This window comes from Armigeres subalbatus, chromosome 1 (assembly GCF_024139115.2).
Source record: "Armigeres subalbatus isolate Guangzhou_Male chromosome 1, GZ_Asu_2, whole genome shotgun sequence".
In the NCBI taxonomy this organism is placed as follows: domain Eukaryota; kingdom Metazoa; phylum Arthropoda; class Insecta; order Diptera; family Culicidae; genus Armigeres; species Armigeres subalbatus.
Genome location: NC_085139.1, coordinates 169,984,092 through 170,000,484, shown reverse-complemented (window position 1 = coordinate 170,000,484; position 16,393 = coordinate 169,984,092). Strand labels below are relative to the sequence as shown.

The 16,393-nt window shown below is 42.5% G+C and overlaps 1 long non-coding RNA gene across 1 annotated transcript in view; it reads right to left on the bottom strand.

The window, feature by feature from the left end:
• LOC134208364 (uncharacterized) overlaps positions 1-16,051 on the bottom strand; it is a 363,599-nt gene extending 347,548 nt beyond the window's left edge. Inside the window, exon 1 of the long non-coding RNA XR_009978635.1 lies at positions 15,514-16,051. This is a non-coding gene — a long non-coding RNA (uncharacterized LOC134208364). The remainder of the gene's footprint in view (positions 1-15,513) is intronic.
• Positions 16,052-16,393: the final 342 nt, after the last annotated feature.

Genomic DNA, 16,393 nt, shown 5'->3' with positions numbered 1-16,393 from the left:
GTACATACCATCGTCAGTTCATCCTCAAAGCCATGCGTTTTCTGCAATTTATCCGCCCATTCGCCTTTCAAATGTGATGCGTTCCGCAAGCTGCCCGTCTCTGAACGCTACGATTTGGTGAAGAAAAGGTCTCTCTGCATCAACTGCCTATCCGCGGATCACCAAGTTAGAAGCTGTTCGTCGGGTTCCTGTCGTGTTTGTGGTCAAAAGCACCATACCATGCTCCACCATCAAGCTCCAATTCGCAACCCTACGCAACCACAGCCATCCAAACAAACCGCAAGCCAACCCACCACAACCCAAACTCATTCTCAAATCTCAATAGCTCCAGCCATGTCATCAAACGCAAGTAAGACTTCCTCGCCAACACCTCTCGTCAACCAATCCTGCCCCACTACCGGTTCGCTAAGTCATTGTTCTACATCCTCTGTGGACAACGTTCGCCGTATTCCGTCAACCGTGCTATTGCAGACGGCGCTTGTGAAGGTCGTCGATTCATCCAAGAATATCCTGTGGGCCAGAGCATTACTCGATCCCGCTTCGCAGCTGAACATCATGTCCGAAGGTTTCGCTCAACGCTTACAAGTCCAAAGAATCAAGGAGAATCACATCGTTGGCGGGATCGGACAATCGTCGGTCGCTTCCACCTACTCCCTCTTAGTATACGTTCAGTCGCATTGCTGCAGCTTCCGTACTCAACTAAAGTTCCACGTGTTAAAATCTGTCACACGGGAGCTTCCATCAAATAGTATCGATGTGGCCGAATGGAGCTGGCCCTCTAACGTAGTCTTAGCAGATCCACAGTTCAACCAACCAGCAGCAGTGGACATGATTATAGGAGTGGATGCCTATTACGATCTTCTTCTCGATGGACTCATCCGACTGGGTCCCGGAAGACCTGTTTTGCAGAATACCCTACTGGGTTGGGTCGTTTCTGGACGAGTTGGAGATGGCCGACCAAATCCAGAAATTATTAGCATAGTAAACGTCTGTAGCACACAAGATCTGGATGAACAACTGTCCAGATTTTGGGAGCTGGAATCATGTCAGTCTTCTAGTACAATGTCGGTAGAAGAATCGGCATGCGAAGCTCACTTCGCCGCCACCACAAGAAGAAATAAAGTTGGCCGGTTCGTGGTGCAGCTCCCAAAGAAGCCATCCGTCCTATCTCTGATGGGAAATTCGTACGAAATAGCCAGGAGCCGCTTTCTCGCAGTTGAACGTCGATTACAAGCTCGTCCCCTGCTCAAGGCCGCCTACTCGGCCTTCATCGAGGAATACGAACTTTTGGGTCACATGAAGGAAGTTACTGATACCACCCAACCTACTGTGCATCGCCCGTATTACCTCCCACATCACTGCATCGAACGCCCAGATAGCGTGACCACCAAGCTTCGCGTAGTTTTCGACGCGTCATGCGTAACAGACACCAACATCTCTCTAAATAACGCGCTGATGGTAGGTCCAGGCGTGCAAGGTGATCTATTCTCCATAATTATTCGGTGGCGTACTCACCAGTACGTCATAATTGCGGACATTGAGAAAATGTACCGCCAGATCCAGATACATCCATCGGACCAATGTCTTCAGCGAATTCTCTGGAGAAACGACCCGTCGGAGCCGATTCGTACCTTCGAGCTCACGACGGTGACTTACGGAACTTCAGCTGCGCCGTATTTGGCGACACGGTGCCTGCAGGAGCTCTCGAAGCTAGGTCGTCGTGAATACCCGTTAGCTGCAGAAGCCGTTGGAGAAGACTTCTACATGGATGACCTCATATCCGGTAGCAACTCCATCGAACACGGAAAGAACCTGTGCATTCAGCTCCTTCAGCTGCTAAGTTCTGCTGGGTTTCCACTGCGCAAGTGGTCATCTAATTCTCCAGCCATACTTGGTCACATTCCGGAGTCACTTCGAGATGAACGCACCGTGCTAGGCCTGGATCCGGGAGCTTCCATCAAGACTCTCGGGTTGAAGTGGGAACCAGCGTCCGATCGCTTCGGATTTCACGTTCCAAAATGGAAAACTGATATTAGTATATCCAAACGACAGGTAGTATCCGATACTTCTAGCCTGTTCGATCCGTTGGGATTTATTGGACCCGTAATAGTAGTTGCCAAACTGTTCGTACAGGAACTCTGGAGAAACAAACGTTCATGGGACGAGCCACTCGAAGACGAGCTTCAACAACACTGGTTGCAGTTCCGATCTGAACTAGCAACAATCGAAACAATCGTCGTTCCTCGCTGGGTTGTTCCCATCGTCAATCGGTCTAATATCGAATTCCACGGTTTTTGTGACGCCTCCGAGAAGGCGTATGGGGCATGTATCTACCTCCGCGCCGTCTCTACCACCGGTGAAACATCCGTGCGACTACTAACCTCCAAATCAAAACTTGCGCCTTTGGGGAACAGCAAGAAACAGAAAAAGGTTTGTCTAGCGCGACTAGAACTTTGCTCGGCGTTGCTTTTGAGTCATTTATTTCAAAGAGTCCAGGATGCCTTGAAACTCCAAATGAAGTGCTTTTTTTGGTCTGATTCAATGATTGTTCTCCATTGGATATCGGCCCCACCTTCTCGCTGGAAGACGTTCGTGGCGAATAGGGTGTCTGAAATACAGCACCAAACAGATGGTGGACTTTGGGTCCACGTGCCTGGGAACGAGAATCCGGCGGATATAATATCTCGTGGTATGCTGGCAACGGAACTCAAGGATTGTTCCGTCTGGTGGAATGGACCACCGTGGCTCAGCCAACCGAACAGATTCTGGCCACCGCTCGTTCGGTCAACACCTGAAGCTTTTCTCGCCGAAGAGCTGGAAGAACGAGCCGTTTCTCTTCCAATTCAAATTCAAACTCCAAATGCTATCTTCAGTCTTCGCTCGTCCTATGCTGGCCTCATATCACTGGTGGCGTATCTTCTAAGATTTAGTCACAACTGTAGGCAAAGAAATCCCATCGAACGAAGAACCGGTTCTCTCCAAACCTATGAGCGCAAGGCAGCGCTAAAGGTCTTGGTTCGCCTAACCCAAGGGGAGTCGTTGAAGGACGACATTCAAGCCGTAGCTACTTACGGAGAAGTAAAGCCCAACTCCAGATTAAAAACACTGGCGCCGACCTTAAACGATGGAATTCTGAAAGTTGGAGGTCGTCTTCGTAATGCACCTGTTCCAGAGTCTCGTAAACACCCAATGATTCTTCCTCCAAACCACCCTTTCACCAAAATGGTAGTTACCTACTACCATCAGAAGCTGCTTCATGCTGGTCCGCAGTTGATGGTTGCCTGCTTACGGGAGCAATTTTGGCCATTAAGAGTACGCAACCTGGCGCGTAAAGTAGTTCAAGATTGCGTAAGGTGCTACCGTTGCAAACCGACTGTCCAGGAACAGCTTATGGGAGACCTCCCTATCGAACGGGTGACTCCATCATACCCGTTTCTAAAAACCGGCGTTGACCTTTGCGGACCGTTATTCTACCGTCATATTGGTCGCAAGGCACCTCCTGTGAAATGTTACGTCGCAATATTCGTGTGTCTCGTCACAAAGGCGGTACACATCGAATTGGTAGCAGACCTATCAACCCATGCATTCATCGCTGCCCTGAGAAGGTTTATTGCCAGACGCTCCAAACCAGCGGTCATAGAGTGCGACAATGCGAAGAACTTTCGCGGAGCATCACGTGCGTTAGCCGAACTGCTGGCGCAATTCAGATCGCAACAACATCAGCACTCCGTCGCCTCGTTTTGTGTGGAAGAAGGAATTGATTTCAAGTTTATACCTCCTCGCTCGCCCAACTTCGGTGGCCTATGGGAGGCCGCCGTAAAATCATTTAAAAAACACCTTAAGTCTACCATAGGAACTGTTGTTCTTTACAAGGACGACCTTGAGACCTTGCTCGTCCAGATCGAGAGCTGCCTAAATTCTAGGCCGCTTACCCAGCTTTCAACTGATCCCGAAGATCTTGAGGCTCTTACCCCGGGACACTTTTTGGTCCATCGCCCGCTAATAGCTGCTGCCGAGCCATCCTACGAAGGTATACCTCAAAATCGCCTTAACCGGTTCCAACAAACTCAAGAGTTCGTCCGCCGAATATGGAAACGGTGGAGTACGGATTATCTATCCGGCCTACATCCGCGCACCAAATGGACCCGCCTACGCAATAACCTGAATGTGGGGACCCTGGTGCTTCTTAAAGAAGAAAGACTGCCACCCCTTCGGTGGTGCCTTGGTCGTGTGATCCGACTTTTTTACGGCGACGATGGGAATGTCCGTGTAGTATCGGTGAAAACGAAGGATGGAATATTCAACCGTGCAATCAGCAAGGTTTGCGTACTTCCCGTCCAACAATCAGCGAACGCTGATGAAAACAATGCTCTCGCAACCACGTAATGTTCTCAAGCCTCATAGCACTCCGACGCCCTGTTTTCTGTGATGTGCCGTCCTTCTCTTAGATGCAATGCTAATGCTTCCTCTCGTTCCATGTTGCTCAACTGCTTCCATACACCGAGACTGGCCTCGGATTTTGGTGGTCATCTGATCACACGTGACGCTCGCGATGAACTGACCTCGCCCATCTGAAAGTCAACTGTGCGAACACTCACCAGGACCGCAAACCAAGCTCCAGGATACCATCGGGTACATCAAATTAGGTTCGAAGGTGAGTTGTTCCGGTTTACACCTTTTTCTTGTTGGATACTACATCAATTTCTCGCTCCGAGGTGAAACGACACTACCACTATTCATCAATGAAGCCGAGGTCCAGTCATCGAGTACATATGCCGATTTGCCACGCCGGTGAATGATTTGTAGCCAAGGATGAGCCATCCTACGTTGCAGCTGAGAACAATGGGCCGATGTCAACAAGCCGATCCCAGACGATCGAATCAACCCACCGTTGCCCCCTCGAAACCATCATCACCTTGCGAAGAACGAGTCGGTGTTAGCAAGCCGAAGAATCATGTGGTAGAACCGACTAGTCACATGGTCCCTCCGACGAAGCCGTCACCGTACTAAGCAGATAACGACGACCGCCGAACACAACAACTATGATGAAGTATGAACACTAGTGAATTATTCTATTGTATTGAATTGTATTAGAGTATAGTAATAGTTCATAAGTATTGAAAATCACACTTTTCAACAGAGGCCGGCTATGTTCAAACTTGTAGTAAATTGTACACCCCTAACCGAACGGTCAAAATTCGTATAACAGTTTAATACCATTATAAGTTCTCTCTTATCACCTATCCTTCAGATAGGGGAGCGAAATTGATTCGTTTCTATAAATGATTATAAGATAGCCAGTCCAGTCAGTCAAATACAGATCTCCAAACGAACAAGACTGTATCCTTTCGCCAAAGTAAATCGTTGTCAAATACCGAGCCAATCTAGTTCAAATTTCTACACACCGCATTCCATATAGCTTCCTCCCGGCACATCCTCTCGACGAGGTTGTCCGGGGTTGTATACATACCACTAATAAGCAGCATGGCATTGGAGACGAGCCAGCCAAAAAAAAAAAAAAGCATGGCATTGCGTTCTATCTCGAATCGCGGGCATGCGAACATCACATGCTCTGCCGATTCTACCTCACCTACACATTCAGGACACTCCGCTGAATCTGCGAAGCCAAACCTGTGTAGGAATTTCTTAAAGCAGCCATGTTCAGACAACACCTGTGTTAGGTGGAAGTTGACTTGACCATGCTTCCTATCAACCCAGTTGGACACATCTGGAATCAGTCTGTGGGTCCAACGACCTTTGACTGCGGTGTCCCATGCTCTTTGCCATTTAAGCAACGAAGCTGCTCTCTTGACACGTCGCACTTGCACCGAGTCCCTTTCGTTGTAGCACTCCACATCCTCCTCTAAGAGTATGTCGATCGGCATCATTCCAGCTATAACGCACACCGCCTCATATGATATGGTACGATATGCGCTCGCGACACGTAAACACATCAGCCGGTGTACTCTGATCAATTTCTTTACATTGTACTCGGCTTTTAGTGCTACGGCCCATGCTGGAGGAACTGTCGTTGGTGAAGTGAACTCGAGATGGATTATAACACGAAAGACAAAGATCTGTTGATATGTAGTTGAGATAAACTCTAAGGAATCTTGAGCGGCAAGTCAGTTTAAGCATTTTTTCGAAGTTATCTAGGACAAGTGTGTTACTTAGTGAGAGCTCCCAGTAACGGTGCTTTAAAGGAGTGACTCCAGCAAGCACCTCCAGGCTCATGTTATGCGTTGAATGCATGCAGCCAAGGGCAATACGCAAACAACGATACTGAATTCGTTCCAATTTGATCAGGTGGCAATCAGCTGCTGAGAGGAATCAGAAAGAGCCATACTCTAAAACAGAGAGAATAGTCGTTCTATAGAGTTTGATGAGGTCTTCCGGGTGAGCACCCCACCATGTTCCGGAGATAGAACGTAGAAAATTGATCCTTTTCCGGCATTTTTCTATCAAATACTCAAAATGGAGTTTCCAGGTACATTTGGAATCAAACACGACCCCAAGGTATTTAGAAGATAAAAATTGGTTAATGTCATCATTCAACAGCTTTAGTTTCAGTTGAGCAGGGTACCGCTTCTTAGTAAACACAACCAACTGAGTTTTTTGCGGTGAAAACTTGATCCCTAAATGTCTGGCCCAAACAGTCAGATTATCTAGGGTACTTTGCAATGGTCCTTGCAAGACATCTGCACATGGACCTCTTAGAGAGACCACGGCATCATCTGCAAGTTGTCTCAGCGTGCATTGTTCTTCCAAACAATTGTCAATATCTTTAACATAGAAATTATAAAGCAAGGGACTTAAACATGAACCTTGGGGAAGGCCCATGTAACTAGTTCTGGAAGTTGTCAGAGTGCCGAGTGTGAAGTTCATTTGTTTTTCTGACAACAAATTGTACAAGAAATTATTCAAAATAACGGGTAATCCATTACTGTGCAGATTGTCTGACAGTACTTGTATGGAAACTGATTCAAAAGCGCCCTTAATATCCAAGAATACTGAAGCCAATTGCTCCTTGTGCGCAAAGGCCAGCTGAATATCTGAAGAGAGCAACGCTAGACAATCGTTTGTTCCTTTCCCTTTTCTAAATCCAAACTGAGTATTTGAAAGCAATGCATTTTGTTCGACCCAATGGTCGACTCTTGAAAGGATCATTTTTTCCAATAACTTTCTCATGCATGATAGCATGGCAATCGGTCGGTATGAATTGTGATTAGACACTGTTTCCCAGGCTTTTGAATAGCTATTACTTTGACCTGTCGCCATTCAGGTGGCACAATGTTGTACTCCATGAAACAGTTGTACAGGTCAAGTAATCGTCTTTTTGCGATATCTGGGAGGTTTTTCAGAAGATTGAATTTGATGTTATCGCATCCCGGAGCAGAGTTATTCGATGAAAGAAGAGACATAGAAAGTTCCAGCATTGAGAATGGTCCACCTAAAGAACCGGGATCAGTGACTGATTCTCGAAATAGCGATTCTGCTGGTACGGAATCTGGGCAGACCTTTTTTGCGAAGTTGAATATCCATCGATTGGAGTATTCTTCACTCTCATTGGTGGAAATGCGGTTCCGCATGTTGCGAGCCGTTTTCCAAAGTGTTGTCATTGAGGTTTCTCGTGATAATCCCTCAACAAAACGTCGCCAGTAGCTACGTTTTTTTGCCTTGAGAAGATTTTTGAGTTTTCTTTCGAGCCTCAAATACTCTTCAAAAAGCTCGGACCTTCCGTGTTTACGGAAGGCCTTGAAGGCATCAGATTTCTCAGAATACAACTTAGTACATTCATCATCCCATCCAGGAGTGGCTGGTCTTCTGATGACAGATGAACTTGGAACGCGTCGTTTCTGAGCTTCTAGTGCGCTTTTTTGAATCAACTCAATAAGGAATCGATATTCATCCAGCGGTGGAAGAATATCAGTTGATTCAATACCAATTTGTACCGCCGATGCAAATTTTTGCCAGTCAATGTTCTTCGTGAGGTCGAAAGGAACATTAACTGGCTCAGATTGTTGATAGCCACTCTTAATTGTGGTGACTATCGGCATATGGTTACTACCATGGGGATCTTGAATTACCTTCCACGTGCAATCTAATGATAGTGAATTTGAACATAAAGACAGATCAATACGGCTTTGTTGACCATTTGGTCCTATTCGAGTTACTTCGCCAGTGTTCAAAATATTCAAATTGAAATCGTCACACAAATCATAGAAAATAGGCGCTCTATAATCGTCATACGTTTCGCCCCATCCAATACCATGTACGTTCATATCACCCAATATCAATACTGGAGATGATAGGAGGGAGACTGCGCTCCAAAAATGTCGACGATTAATAGAGGCATTTGGAGGAATGTACACTGAAGCTATGCAAAGATCTTTATTCTTCACATTTACTTGGCATGCGACGATTTCTAAGCCGGGAACAGTCAGAATGGGAATTCTGTAGAAGGAGTAGCATTTTTTGATCCCCAAAAGAACGCCACCATAGTGATCATCCCGATCTTGGCGAATAATGTTAAAATCGTGGAAGTTGATTTCATCTTCAGAAGAAAGCCATGTTTCACAGAGTGCAAATATATCGCAATCGGAATTGCGAATCAAAAACTTGAACACGTCTAATTTATTTTTAAGACTATGACAGTTCCACTGCAGCACAGTGATTGTATCTTGTGTAATAGCCGTATTATCCATCGAAAGATACAATTCCTGCAAGAAGGGGCCATGAAACAGTCAATTGCTTCAGATAACTTTCCACTGTTGGTATAAAGAGGTCAATGATTGGCCTCAATGAAATCGGAATATTGAATAAATTCAAAAAACGGTCCACAAGGTCCTTAAAGGAGATCAACCCTCGCTTGGACGGAATTCTTTTCTAGAAGTGCGAGTAACATTCTTTTTCGTTGATAGTCCTAATCGGATGTTTCTTTGAAACATCGGTTTTTAACAATGGCGGGAATGTCTTGCTGCAACTAGGATCTAAAGGAGCAGTGAAGACAGGTTGCTTCAGGATTTTAAATAATCCCCATTGCCTTCAGATTTTGGCAAGCTTTATGCATGACTTTCAATTTCTTTCGGTGCGATCCCGGGGAAGACGATTGCTTCCTCTTTTCGGGCACGTGTACCTCCGCAGAATCATCCATGTCGGCTACATCAGAGTCCAATTCGTCAATGGAAATAGAATCGTAGTAATCACTTACTTGAACGGTAGCTGAAATAGCAGCCTTTGCAGTGGTATCGGCGGATGAGTCTTGCGCTTTAACCATCTCCGCATAAGTCTGCTTGGAGCGCTGTACCAACGAGCACTTCACTTTTTGGTGCGCTTTTGTACACCGGGCAATCTTTGCAAACCATGGGCTGGACCCATACCACAATAAGCACATTTTGTGGCTTGTTGCTGACAGGACTCCTCCCGATGACTTTCGAAGCATTTAGCACAACGTGGTTTGTTGTCACAAAACTCGGCAGTGTGACCAAGTTGTTTACAATTGGTACAATTAAATACCCTTAGCACAAAAAGACGCACCGGAAACAACATATTTTCTATATCGACATATTTTGGGAGCATCAAACCGGCGAATGTCACCCGAAGAGAGCCTGACTTAGAATATACCTTTTTACCATCTACCGTGGTTGCTGAATGCAATTCCTTGCAGTCCAGAATATCCACGGTAGATTGCAGGGCATTCTTTAGGCGACCTTTCCCTGCAAGCACATCCTTACAAGTCAGGCTCGCTGCGTTGATTACACCTTCTATCTCGACCTCCCGCGAGGGGACATAAACTAAATATTCAATATTGTACGCCTTGTCTTTCGCAATTTCATTTCGCCACCTGGTATGTAGGTGCGGTGATGCGTAATTTGTTTCTGTTGATTTGACTGAATTCAAGCTTCGTAAAACGACGCGTCAAATCTCGTTTTATGCCCAGGAAATCTAGGCTCTTCACTTTCTGCCGAAAGTAAACAACCCAAGGCCCAGGCGAAGCCGCATGGTACAATCGTGTGCGAGTACTATCTTTTGGAGGCCCATTGCCTCCTACTGTCTCTGCCTCCATTCTCACCTCGCAAGGTGGAAGGATAATTATTGCTTATGCTAACTTACAACTAATAGATTATTAGAAAAAAAAAAATATCAAGAAAAAAAAACTAATTCAAATTGTTTCTATTAGTTCCGCTCTTTGACGGGAGAACAATAAAGCAATCTCTTCCACTTATCTGCGCCTGCTGCTGTAGGTAGCAGCAGTAACAATAGCCTGCTTCACTGGCGTCGCCAGAAGCAGCTACTTCCCTCGCCGACAGCGATCGCCTTGGATCCGTAGGTAGGAATAGCACCACACAATACTTGCACTACCGAACACAATCCGCGATGAGACACAGCACACACGTCTGGCTCGTTCAAGCTATCGGCACGGAATGATTGAATAACTATTGTGACATGGTTAGTAACTATCGTAACGCTGGTTGCATATAATGTACTCGTAATTTCCAGAGACCTTCATATTAATCCATCCAGAACTAACTAAATCAGTCATTGATCTGAACGAAACTCAATAGCGTTCAATAATAACATATATTTCGCCTTATGGATGTCTAAGTTGATAAAACTAAACTTGTTCAATACCTTAAAAATGAGCTAGATTTTTATGGTAGTAAATTTCAGAATTTGCACACATACGCACACATACATGCATGCAAGTGATCTATTAGTGTCTCAAAACATGCTCAGATTTGCTATCTAGCTTCCACTGAAGAAATTTCTGAAATCCCTTTCAATTTTTACGTTTTTGCTTTTCTGAGAACATGCTTCTATATGTTCTTCAATTAAAATCATTTGTTTCTTTGAAACAAATCAGAAAATTAGGCATAATTCCATATCATATCATTTGTTATAATTATATTTTCAATATCAAAGTGAATTTATTTCAAATACCATACATTTTATTTAATAATTCACGAGATTTCTTGATAGATCAATACGTAACACACCTGCGTAACGCATACAAAGTGAAATTATAGACACTTCCGAAGGAAGGGTCAAAAATGTATTTCGGTCATAACTTCTAAGCCCATAGTCCGATCCAGCCCATTGATCCGGTTTGATAGGGAACGATGGAGCAACATTCTCTGACGAATAAAACTTGTTGCGAGTAATTCGGTTTAGAACAAGTTCCAAAAACAGAGATAAGATCATTTTTGCTCACACACATACAGACATTCACACACACGTACACAGAAATCACCTCAATTAATCGAACTAAGTCGATCGGTATACTATAGGGTTTTTGGCTTTCTTTTGAATGTGTTTGGAGCGATCATATAGCTTCTACGTATACTACCGTGAATCGCATATATGTCCCATATGAATAGGAGGCCCAGCAAAGATGGGACAGATATGCGATTCACGGCAGTATACTTACTATATGAAAAAGGCACAAATTTACAATTTTTCAAATTCATGTTTCTCACAAAATGGTGAATTTGGGCAAAATTTTATTCATGGTTCTCAAATTTTAAGAGTTCAACAGTGTAGTGCGTGATGTTTTACTGCGGGGTACTGCGGAGTACCAAAATGTTTAATATGCTTTTACAAAACTACTAAAAACTAAATTCTGGACGGATCTATTATTACACTATCAAGCCTATTGCATAGATCAGTTTAAGAACTTTGTAACGATATATAAATATGTTACTTTTGAGACGTAAATATGGCAAAGCTGCCCGTTTTCCCAAAAAACGTAAAAATGTCATTTCTAGAAGGGGCCAGTTTGTGCGCCACCCACCCCTCCCTGAAAAATCTAAACCGTCCGGATTATAAAAATATTGGTTATAAGCTGTGTATTCATCACATTTTACACGCCTAAATCGAAATTTGACCATTTGGTAGTTTTGGCCACTCCTTTATGTGGGGCTGTCCTATTGTGAAGTGGCAGAAATTTTCAGAAAATGGGGTGACTTCCCCTACGCTTTTGATATGTTTTGTTTTTTATTCTCAAATAAGGGAATATTAAAATGTAAGAAATAAAATTGACAACCCATTTGTACTTTTTATTACTTTGAAGAAATTAGTAAGGGTATGCGATAACACACTTTTTCCTAACGAAACGAAACGAAACGAAATTTAAAATGTCTATGTTAATTCAAATCGAAACGAAACGAAATATAGATTTACTTTCGAGACTTCGAAACGATACGAAATCAAGGTTCAATAATTTCGAAATTTTTCGAAACGAAACGAAATTTTATTTTATTTCCGCGGAATTTTTATTAAATTGGTTTTACATTATGTACACACCATTTTTTTTTCGCCGAATTTCAGCAAAGTTTTGCTGAATTTTGCCGAGCTGAAAACTCAGCAGCCATTTCAGCAAAATAAAATTATCGATTTTTTCAGCAATCTGCACTACTGTCATATCTGACAGACGTTTACTGAGTCGTCAGTATTTTACTAGAATTTGCTGAAAATTCCGTATTTTGGGCTGTAACATGAATTGACAGCAGATTGCTCAATCAATTCAGCAAAATATACAGAACTACTGAAATGTCTGTTCATTCCAATTGTTTATATTGTTATTGTTTTTATTACTTTTCTTTCATGGATAATTTTTTTTTCAAAGCGGTCAAACAGTAAAAATCATTCCATTTAAACATCAAATTAACATTCAATTCAATCCAAAAATAAAACTGCACGTTTTCATTATGTTATAGATGGTCAATGAGGTAGCAAAAAGGTTCACTGCACTGCACGTTACACCCCGTCGAAAACACAAGGCCTTTTGAACTGGATGTACAATGCACAATCTCATACTATAGTATCTTGATGACGAGAATCGTTTCTTGGTCTTCTAATATCCGGAAGCAAATTGCTCGAAATTGTCTTCATGCTAAAATATAAATATTAAATAAATTAAGATATCCGCCATTTCCCAGAGCTGAAAAACATTATGATTTTAACTTCTTACGGGTCTTACCAAATAACTCAAGTTCGGTAACGTCTTGTAAACTTCCGTATCCATTTACTCACTTTATTCGCTGCATATTTAAAAATAATTTAAAAATTTTGTTGATAAAAACGGAAACGCGAACAGTGACCACTTTTTTCACAAAGGCAGTGACAGCCAACAACGGTCGAATATGCTGAATATAGTGAGATTTGCTGAATTTCAGCTAATACCAAATAAGTTGCTGATTTTCGGCAAATTCAAAATAGCTGATTGATTTTCAGCAAATCAATTTGCTGAAATATTTTATTTGAATTTGGTGTGTACGCAATTCAGATTTCACTTTTTCGAATTCAAATAATTGTTTTGCGACCAATAGAGTTATAATAACAGAAGAGGCAGTCTGTGATAAATCGCCGCATTCTCGCCGCATGTGATAAATCGGCGATAAGGCAATACCCCAGAATTTGTGTTGAGCTAAGTCAAAATTAGAAAATGAATGCTTATTTTTTTTTATTTAGTGGGATACTCAATTATGTATCCACATCTGCCAGGCGTATGCGCAGATAGAGTACCGATATTATTAGACCAACATTTGAAAAGGGCGTAACAGCCAAAACTTATTTCTTCTTATTCGTCCACATATATAACATACTTTTCTCATTAGAAGAATCCTGTGCACCTTTCTAAAATGAAAAAAATTTATGTATTTCAGATTAAATTTTACAGACCCATAGTATATACAATCAGCTCGACGAATTGAGCTATTGTCTGTGTGTCTTTGGCAGATGAGAACAGTTGTTATGGTCAGTAGGAGCTGAAAGCTTTGAGCTTTTAGCAATTTTAATGATCTTTCAATCCGTTCTGGATTGTTTTTTTTGCAAATTCCAAAGATCTGGAAATGCCCACAAATCTGCCATGTTCCTTACATTTTGTGCAAATTGTCAAAGAAAGAGCTTAGCTTGATTAACTGTACACATCGTCCCTTGGTAACCGACTAAATATTTATTGTAAACGAAGTTATTTTGAAAACAGGAAGACGAAGACCCCCCCCCCCCCCACCCTCTCTCACATGCATCGACAAGTAACGCGTGACCAAACCCCTCCTCCCCTTTAAATACTTAACGTTCACTGATATAACCCCGGATCACAGTATGCTTCGTCAGAAGAGCTACGCGTTTTTTCCCGTCAAATCTCTTAAATTTTTAATTTTAGTTAATTACGTTAAGAACACTTAATAATTAACGCAAGATCAATGTGCTTCGTTTAATAAGCTTTTACAACACACTATCGATTCCGCACTAAATAATGTTGTGCTCTTCGATGCAGACATTAGTTTTATCACTTCGCGTTCTCAACACTAGCTGGCGTGATCAACATCAACACGGCAGAATGTTTTTAGCATTAGCATTACTAGTTAAACCAATTTATGCTACGCGAGGTAGATTTTTTTCACTTCGCGTTCTCCCGGACTGGCTGCCGTCCCACGATCGATTCCGCATTCATATTGTGCAAATAGTAAAAAAAATATCACCAAATTTAAATTTGAATCTTGGAAACACTGAAGATGTTTTATACAAGAAAACTACATACGTATTTGTCGACTAAGAATGGGGATATGTAGTAAGCGTTAATAGAAAAAATCGTAAAATAACCTAAAGTTTTGAAAACAACTTAACGATTTCGTGCAGCGGCGCAGCCAAAATTTTTGATAATATAAGGACTGGTTCAAGTTTAAATTTGTTTCGAAATTCCGCGGAATTCCGTTAAATTTCGTTAGAAGCTAGCTTTTTCTAGCGAAACTTTTGCAATTTTACGAAACGAAACGAAATCAAGAAATCAGATTTCGCCGTGCTCAAATTCCGCGAAATTCCGCGGAATTTCGTTTCGAACCACCTGAAACGAAACTTTTCGAAATACCGCATATGCTTAGAAATTAGTCAGGAAACAAATGAATTATAGCTAACTCAGTATATTTTTCATGTGTTTTCCATGTCATACTTGTATGTCAAACTGACATATTTTGTTTTTTCACGGCTATTCCGATGCACATATTAGAGCATAGAAATAAATTCAAAATTAATTTATAAATTTTTATTAAGATTGTGTATGAAATTAGTTTGTTCTAACGTTATTTAATATTTTAAATGTTGTATATTTTTCATTACTCTTTTTCCGTGTAACAAAAATCAACATAGATTTTTAATTTGGTGTCTGCATGAAAGTACAGAGGGCAGCCCAATGTAGCAATTTTATCCCTTTTCCTATACCCAATATAGGTGTAATAATTGTATTTATAATTCTATTACAATACATCACAAAGAGGAAAAATTAAATGAGCGCACGAATGCAACTTATAAAGGAAACTGGTAATAATACTAAAATAAACATGTACTCTAAATTTACCCTTTTATCATTGCTGATCACTCCGTGAATATAAATAACCTGAACAAAATTTGGCGAACTGCAAATACTACAAAACAACCTGATGAATGGAAACTGACACCGAACATGAGCTCACAAATGCATCCTTCACTGAAGTTTCCTTCGATGTGTATACGTACATGTGATGCGAAGTCGATGTACTACGCTCGATCCAAACGCACGGTTTGGTCAACTTTCTCGTCACACTACTCCAACTATGTTCCCTACTGCCGTGAGTCACACTGTCACACCATAAGCTTCTCCACGCTCTCTACTTAAAAAACATTCCCAGACATTGTTGTGACCCAACTTCTAACCCTGTATATACTACAAGGAAAACTTTTCCCACAACTAGTCGATAGAACCGTCATGCCGGACCTCTTTGTTTGCGGTGTTTCATTCATTCATTCATATTTTTTTTTCATTCCATACAAGTGGTTCGCACTCCAGTAAGCTGCTTTGAGTCTTGATGTTTTTTTTTGCGAGAGGGCAAAGAGGAAAACTGGGAACCAATCGATTGACGCGGTCAACCACGCGCGACGACCGGAGGACACACCGAAGCTCGCGGAATGCTCCACACTCTACAGTCCCTCAGAGGGCCCCGATGTCTACGTCCGTACTATTTGGAAGCAAATTTCGCTGCGAGTCGAGAACCGAGTTCTAGCAAAAATTCATTGCATCGACAGTTGTATGCTAACTAAATTATGCTCCAGATTTTGAACTGCGTCAACCTTCTGTGCTTTTGGGGAAGCCTTGCTCGGTGGTCGGTCGGTCGGTCGTCCGTCAGGCATTCAGTCGGAATAATCTCTGGGAACAGGAGCAGCAGCACGGGCTCTCGTTCTAGACTGGCTACCAGCAGACAGGATCCGACCGACGACCGAAGAGAAGCTTGCGCGTACTCTCTACTAACACCAACACAATTCCCCACATGAACCAGACCAACCAGAATGGCTACATTTCTCTGGGACTGTTTTCCACGCTGGAGACGAACTGGCTGGAAAAGCGAGAGACAAACGGAAA